Source organism: Peromyscus californicus, unplaced genomic scaffold (genome assembly GCF_007827085.1).
Source record: "Peromyscus californicus insignis strain IS unplaced genomic scaffold, ASM782708v3 Scaffold_7__1_contigs__length_154581171, whole genome shotgun sequence".
Lineage (NCBI taxonomy): Eukaryota > Metazoa > Chordata > Mammalia > Rodentia > Cricetidae > Peromyscus > Peromyscus californicus.
Window position 1 is genome coordinate 8,711,533 of NW_026294595.1, and position 6,000 is coordinate 8,717,532.

Here is a 6,000-nt window from a genome sequence, read left to right on the forward strand (position 1 = left end):
CTAGGATGCACCACGTGCTCTCTGCTCTTCCTCTTTGAAGCTTGCTTTCTGCACCAGCACTGACTCCTCACAGCCCCTTTGTCAAGGGACCTTGTGTTCCTGTTCTCTGGCACAAGGACACTTGTGTCACAGAGGTTCTGTGACACAAGAGGCAAGCCACAGACCCAGATCAAAACCAGGTAGTCCATCTCCCTCCTAGCTGCATACAGAGGGGCCAATATCTTGCTGTGGGCAAATGTCTCTGCCTCTCTAAACGGAAGCTTTTCTTTGCACAGAGCAGAACTGGCCAGAGGGGAGATCTCTAGAAATTCCTCCCAGTACTAACATGGGGGCAGGGGCTGTGTCTTGTGACTGTCCACCAGTGCCTCTGATGACCTGACCTGCAGCTAGCACCGGCCTCCAGCCATTCTCCCAGATTTCTCTATGAAATGCACCCTGCTTGTCTGCCAAGGAGCAGAGGCAGGGCAGCCTGGTAGATAGAACTGGGGCGGCTTCAGTGTGATCCGAGTGTGAATCCTACCATCTCCTTGAAATAGCAGTGTGGCTTCAAAGGGTCACCGTCCACCAGCCTGCTTCTTCACCTGCTGTGCTTCGGTGAGGTCTGGGTGCTTCCTGGGCTGTAAGGACATCACCAGCACCTGGCTGTCAGGTCAGAATGCGGACATGAGGACTTTGGTCCACGTATGTTCTCAGCTTATCAGTCAAGTTAGCCACACGGTTATAAAACGTCGTCTCCATTCAGATGCATTTCCCCGACTCATCGGAGAGGATGGACCTGAGACCCAGTCAGATGACAGTCAAACTGTCCTATCACTCTGTTATGGGTCTAACCTGTGCTGCTATCACTCTGTCACAGGTGCAGGAACCCCTGGATCTAGAGTTACAGATGGTTATGAGCTACCTGATGTGGGTGCTGGACCCAAGCTCAGGTCCTCTGGAAGAGCAGCAAATGCTCTTAACCATGGTGCCATCTCTCCTGCCTGCCAAGTTTGCCCCTAAGCACCCTGTTGCCTGCTAAGGCAAAGGTGTGCCGAACATATTAGAGACAGGGAATAGAACTGACAAAGAAAATTCCAGAAGGAACTCTGGGATTCACATGGATCCATACATGACATGTTTAAGGGCTTGTTTGTTTGTTTGCTTGTTGAGACAGGGTTTCTCTGTGTAACAGCTCTGGTGTCCTGGAACTCATTTTGTAGATCAGGCTGGCCTCGAACTCGCAGAGAACCACAACCACCTGGGAAGGACTTTTATTCCCCACCTTTTTTTTTTTTTAATCAGAATCTCATGAAGCCCAGGCTAGCTTTAAACTTGCTATGCAGTCAAGGATGACCTTGGATTCCTGATCCTTCTGCTTCCGTGTCCTGAGTGCTGGGGTTGCAAACTTAGGTCTGCGTGACTGGTTTCCTGCAGTGTTTTGGATCAAACACACGACCCTGTGCACGGTAGACAAGCACTCTACCAATGCAGCCACCGGTCCTCACCTAGACGCGGTTACGAATGAGCGTGGTGGCTCCTGGACCACCCCCAGCCTCCCTTCCCACTTCGCTCTCACAGCCTTTACCCCCTCGCTGCCTGTCTCTGCTGGACTCTGGATACCGGGAGTAACTGCTGCCCCATCCTTCCTTCACACCCTCCACGCAGCTGACCTTCCCAAAGTCCAGTGCCCACTCTCCTCAGGTCTTGGTTTCCCCATCTCTACATATGAAAGGATGTGCCCCACTCTGAGTGTTGGTGCTGGGTTCCTGCTGGATTGAGGGAACAGGGCGGTGGAGCGGGGGGGGGGGGGGGGGGGGGGAGGGGGGGGGGAACGCTCTGCAAGCATGTTGGCTGGTTACTCCTTTTTCTCCTGTAAGTTCACCCACCTTTTTTTGGCCACACAAAAGATTTCTTACCAAGACATTGCAGTATTGTCCCATTTCATAGATGAGAAGGTTGAGATCCAAGACAGAGGTGACCTTAGGGCTGTATCCCTGAACTGCTGTGGGGTCAGAGAAGTGACTGGGAAAGGGTAAAAGCTGGCCCACAGGAAGGACAGCCCCTGGCTGAATGAAGACGGGGCTGGGGCAGTGATGACTGTGAGGTTGAGGGGTACAGGCTAGCCTCTGAGCAAGACTTGACACTGGGCCTGGCACGGGACCAGAGAACCTATGCCAGGGTTCCAGCCCTCAGTGGAGGGCCACGCCACCAGGGAACAAGGCGGGGGCCATGGAGGCCTGGCTGACTTCAGTGTCAGAGGCCTGTGGTATGCAGAATGGACTGAGAGATGGGGGAGGGGTGAGTCTCAGTCTGTGCCATGTGGATGGAGTGTGTGTGTGTGTGTGTGTGTGTGTGTGTGTGTGTGTGTGTGTGGTGGGGTGGTGCTAACTGGGACACACCCCAAGGGAAGAGCTAAGGAGAGATGGAGTCGGAGGAGTTAACTGGAAAAGCAGGGTGAGGCAAGGAGGGTTCCAGCAGTGAGAACAGCACCAGCACTGTGCAAAGGCCTGGAGGCATGAGGAGGAGTCCTGGGGAAGGAGCACCGAGGACTTGAAAGAGCTCCAGCAAGGCTGAGGCGGGGGTGGGGGGTGCAGCTGCCTACAAGGTCTGTTAGCTTCTACAGTGTGGGCAGGGAGCCCAGCACTGGTGAGCCCCAGCCGCTGCCCAGGTGAGGGTTTTTGCTGGTTCAGGGAGGGATGCTAGGCAGAGGTGAGGAACAGCAGCTGGGGACCCTGAGGCGGATCCTGACACCCGCTCCCCCTCCATCAGGCCCCGAGAGCAACAGCCCAGCTTAGTCTTAGTTTTCCCTCTGTAAGTTGGGTCCCAACACAGCAATGCCAAACAGCCCGCAAAGAGCCAGCAAACTGGCAGGGCTCAGAACTCACTCTCTGTGTGGCGATCAAGGGCTGCTTTGACTTTGCTAGCAATTCTTCCAGTACCTCTGTTTGGGGGGCAGAGGAGGGGGCAAGAGCCCAAGCCAGGATTTGAACCCAGACCTGAAGTCAATGGTGCCCTCATCCAAAGTCAGGTGGTGGGTCCCTTTCTCATCCCAGCCTCTGTTTACCCAGCTTGCACAATTAGCTCTATAAGTCTGAAGATTTTAGTTTCTTTTTTGTGCCCGCCCCCAATTCCCTGTGAAATTCATGACTCTTCTTTAATTATTACTTTTTAACTTTCTTTTTATTTATTTATTTCTTTATTTATTTTTTAACTTTGTGTCTTTCACACCATGTATCTCAGTCTCATTCATTTCCCATCCCTGTGTATCCACCCTCTGCCCTTGCAACCACCGCCCCCCCCATAAAATTTAAGAGAAAAAAAGAAAGGAAAAAAACCTTGTCATGGAAGCTGTAGTGTGACACAGTGAGTCTCGTACTAAACCCTTTTGTCCACGTGTCTTTACCTGCAAGTGTTCATTGCAGACTCATTGGTCTGGTTCGAGGCTTCTGCTTTCTGCTACGCTATTGATGCTGGGCCCTCACTGGAACTCCCCTTGGTTATCCTGTCTTGTGGAGATCCTGCAGCTGTGGGTCCACGGGACCGGCCCCTTCACATGCTCCAGCAGATCACGGATGGGGTGGATGTTGGGGTAGGCCAACCCATAACCCTGGTTCAGGGCCTGGGTAGTTGCAGGGTTGGTCATCCCGCCAGCTCTCCCTCGTCCTCACCACCAGGGGGAGCTCCCCTGCATTGCCCTGGCTGGCTCACCCCTTACAGCATGAGCTGGAAGTGGGGTGGGGGTGGGGAGGTGGGGCCAGTTCTCGTGCTTTCACGTTCTCAGGGTCGGGTCTCCCAGACCTACACCTTCAGGGCCAGCTCTACTGTGTTGCCCAGGTGTGGCACAGGGGCCACTCTCCTGAGTGCTGCAGCAGATGAGGGGCAGGGCCAGCTCTCCGGCTTTTATGACCTCAGGGCCAGCTCTCCCACCTGCCTCAGGCGTTGGTGGGTGTGGGGGGAATCTCTTTCCTGACTATGCTGCCTCAGGACAGGTGAGTAATGGGGACAGCTCTTCCATGCCTATACTATGGAGGCTGGCTCGCCCACACCTCCGTCAATGGGGTTGGCTCTATTGTGCTGCCCATGGGAGGTGCAGGGCCTGCTCTCCCAAGTGCTGAAGCTGGTGGCGGGCAGGGGCAGCTCTCCTGTCCTTCTGACCTCAGGGCCAGCTCTCCCACCTGCCTCAGGCGTTGGTGGGCAGGGGTGGGGGGCATCTCTCCTCCATTCCTTAATTATTGTTGGCGCACATGCACAACTTGCTGAGTCCAGTTAGTGTTCTCGTGCGTATATGTGTTGATGGTTGACCATTTGGGACTGGATAACCAGTCAAGGGGCTCCCCTGGAGAATCTCCCTCTCTCAGCAGCCATCATTGCCTGCAGCTCTTCATCCAGGGGTGGGGCCTTGTAAGACTCCCACCTCCTCCGTATGTGTGGGCATGCTCACTGGTGGTGTCGTTATGAAGGTCTTGTTGAGGTGACATATTTTTGAGATTTCATTGGTCTCACGGCAGACGGGCTGGTCCCTGGCTCTCACAATCTCTTTGCCTCTTCTTGTTTTCCCTGAGTGTTAGCTGAGGTGCTGTGCTGTAGGTGTATCTGCTGGGGTTGGGCACCCCGTGGCCACTTGTTCTCTAGAGTTTGACTGTTGTTTTTGGTTTTTTCCTTGAGACAGAGACTCACTGTGCAGTCCTGGCTGGCCTGGAGTTTGCTAAGTAGACCAGGCTGGCCTTGAACATACAAAGGTCCTCTTGCCTACAAGAGCTTGGCTTAAAAACTCCCACCTCAACCAGCCTTTTCTTTTCTTCCTTCATTCCTCTTCCTCCTCCTCATCCTCCTCGCCCTCGTCCTCCTCCTCCTCCTCCTCCTCCTCCTCCTCCTCCTTCTCTTCTTTTTAGACAAGGTCTTACACTGCAGCCCAGGCTGGACTGAACTCCCAGCAATGCTCCTGCCTCAGCCTCAGGAGTACTGGGTGGGGTCACGGGCAAGGAGCCACCGCACCTCACAAGGCAGTACAGATTTGTGGGGCATCTGCTAAGAGGCAGATGAGGAAGTCAGAGTTCCCCAGAGACAAAAAGGCCCTGTCCAAGGTCAGGCAGCTAGCGTCGCATTTGGACCTAGAAACGCAGGTGCACGCCCTCCTCTAGACCCCCCCCCCCTCCGGGTGGCATCGTCCCAGCTGTGCGGCCTGGCGGCCCGGGCCCTGACGTCAGGCAGGGCCAGCGGAGCCTGGTTCTGCACAAACACGTCGCGGGCCAGGGCTCCGGGGGCGGCGATGACTCAGGGCCCGAGGCCGCCGGGCGGGAAGCGGAAAGTTTTGAGCCTCTGACATCAGCGGCCGCGCAGGAAGGCGGCTCCGGGAAGGCGGCCTGGCGCGCGGCCCGCCCGAGGGCGCGGGGGTGGAGGGGACCGGGACGCAGGTGTCCCCGGCCCGGCCTGGGCCGTGGAGCCGCTCCACCCGCCCGCGCCGCACAGCGCTCCGGAGGCACCGCATCCATCCTGCTGCGTCCCTGCATTTTAATTACCGCCGCATTAATATTCATGAGCCGGGACTCGAGGGGGACCGCGGGCTGTCATCTCCTCGCCCGCCCGCGCACCCCCCGCGCCCCTCTTCCTCGCTGAGTCGTGGGCTTCATCCCCCCTCCCCCCTCGCGCGCCAACAGTTGGCGCTCAGCGGAGCAAGGGTGTGAGTGTGCGCAGGAGTGTGAGGGGCTGTGCGGGGAGCTGCACAGTGTGGGTGTGCCTGTGTGCTGCAGGCGAGTGTGCCTGGATCTGTGCGGCCTGTGTGTGCTGTGCAGATGTGTCTGTGTACACCAGCACCTCGGCTGTGGGAGTGTGACCCTATGCAGGGGTCAGGGTGCTGGGGCAGCGTGTCCAAAACAGGAGCTAGTGCACTGGGGCCGTTGTCCACACTCAGGGGGCAGGGTGCAATGGTGACTGTTGTATGGGAAGACATGTCTGCATGCGTGGCTGAGTATGTTGTCAGAGCATACCCCAGTGCATGGATGTGTGTGCTGTAGACATGTG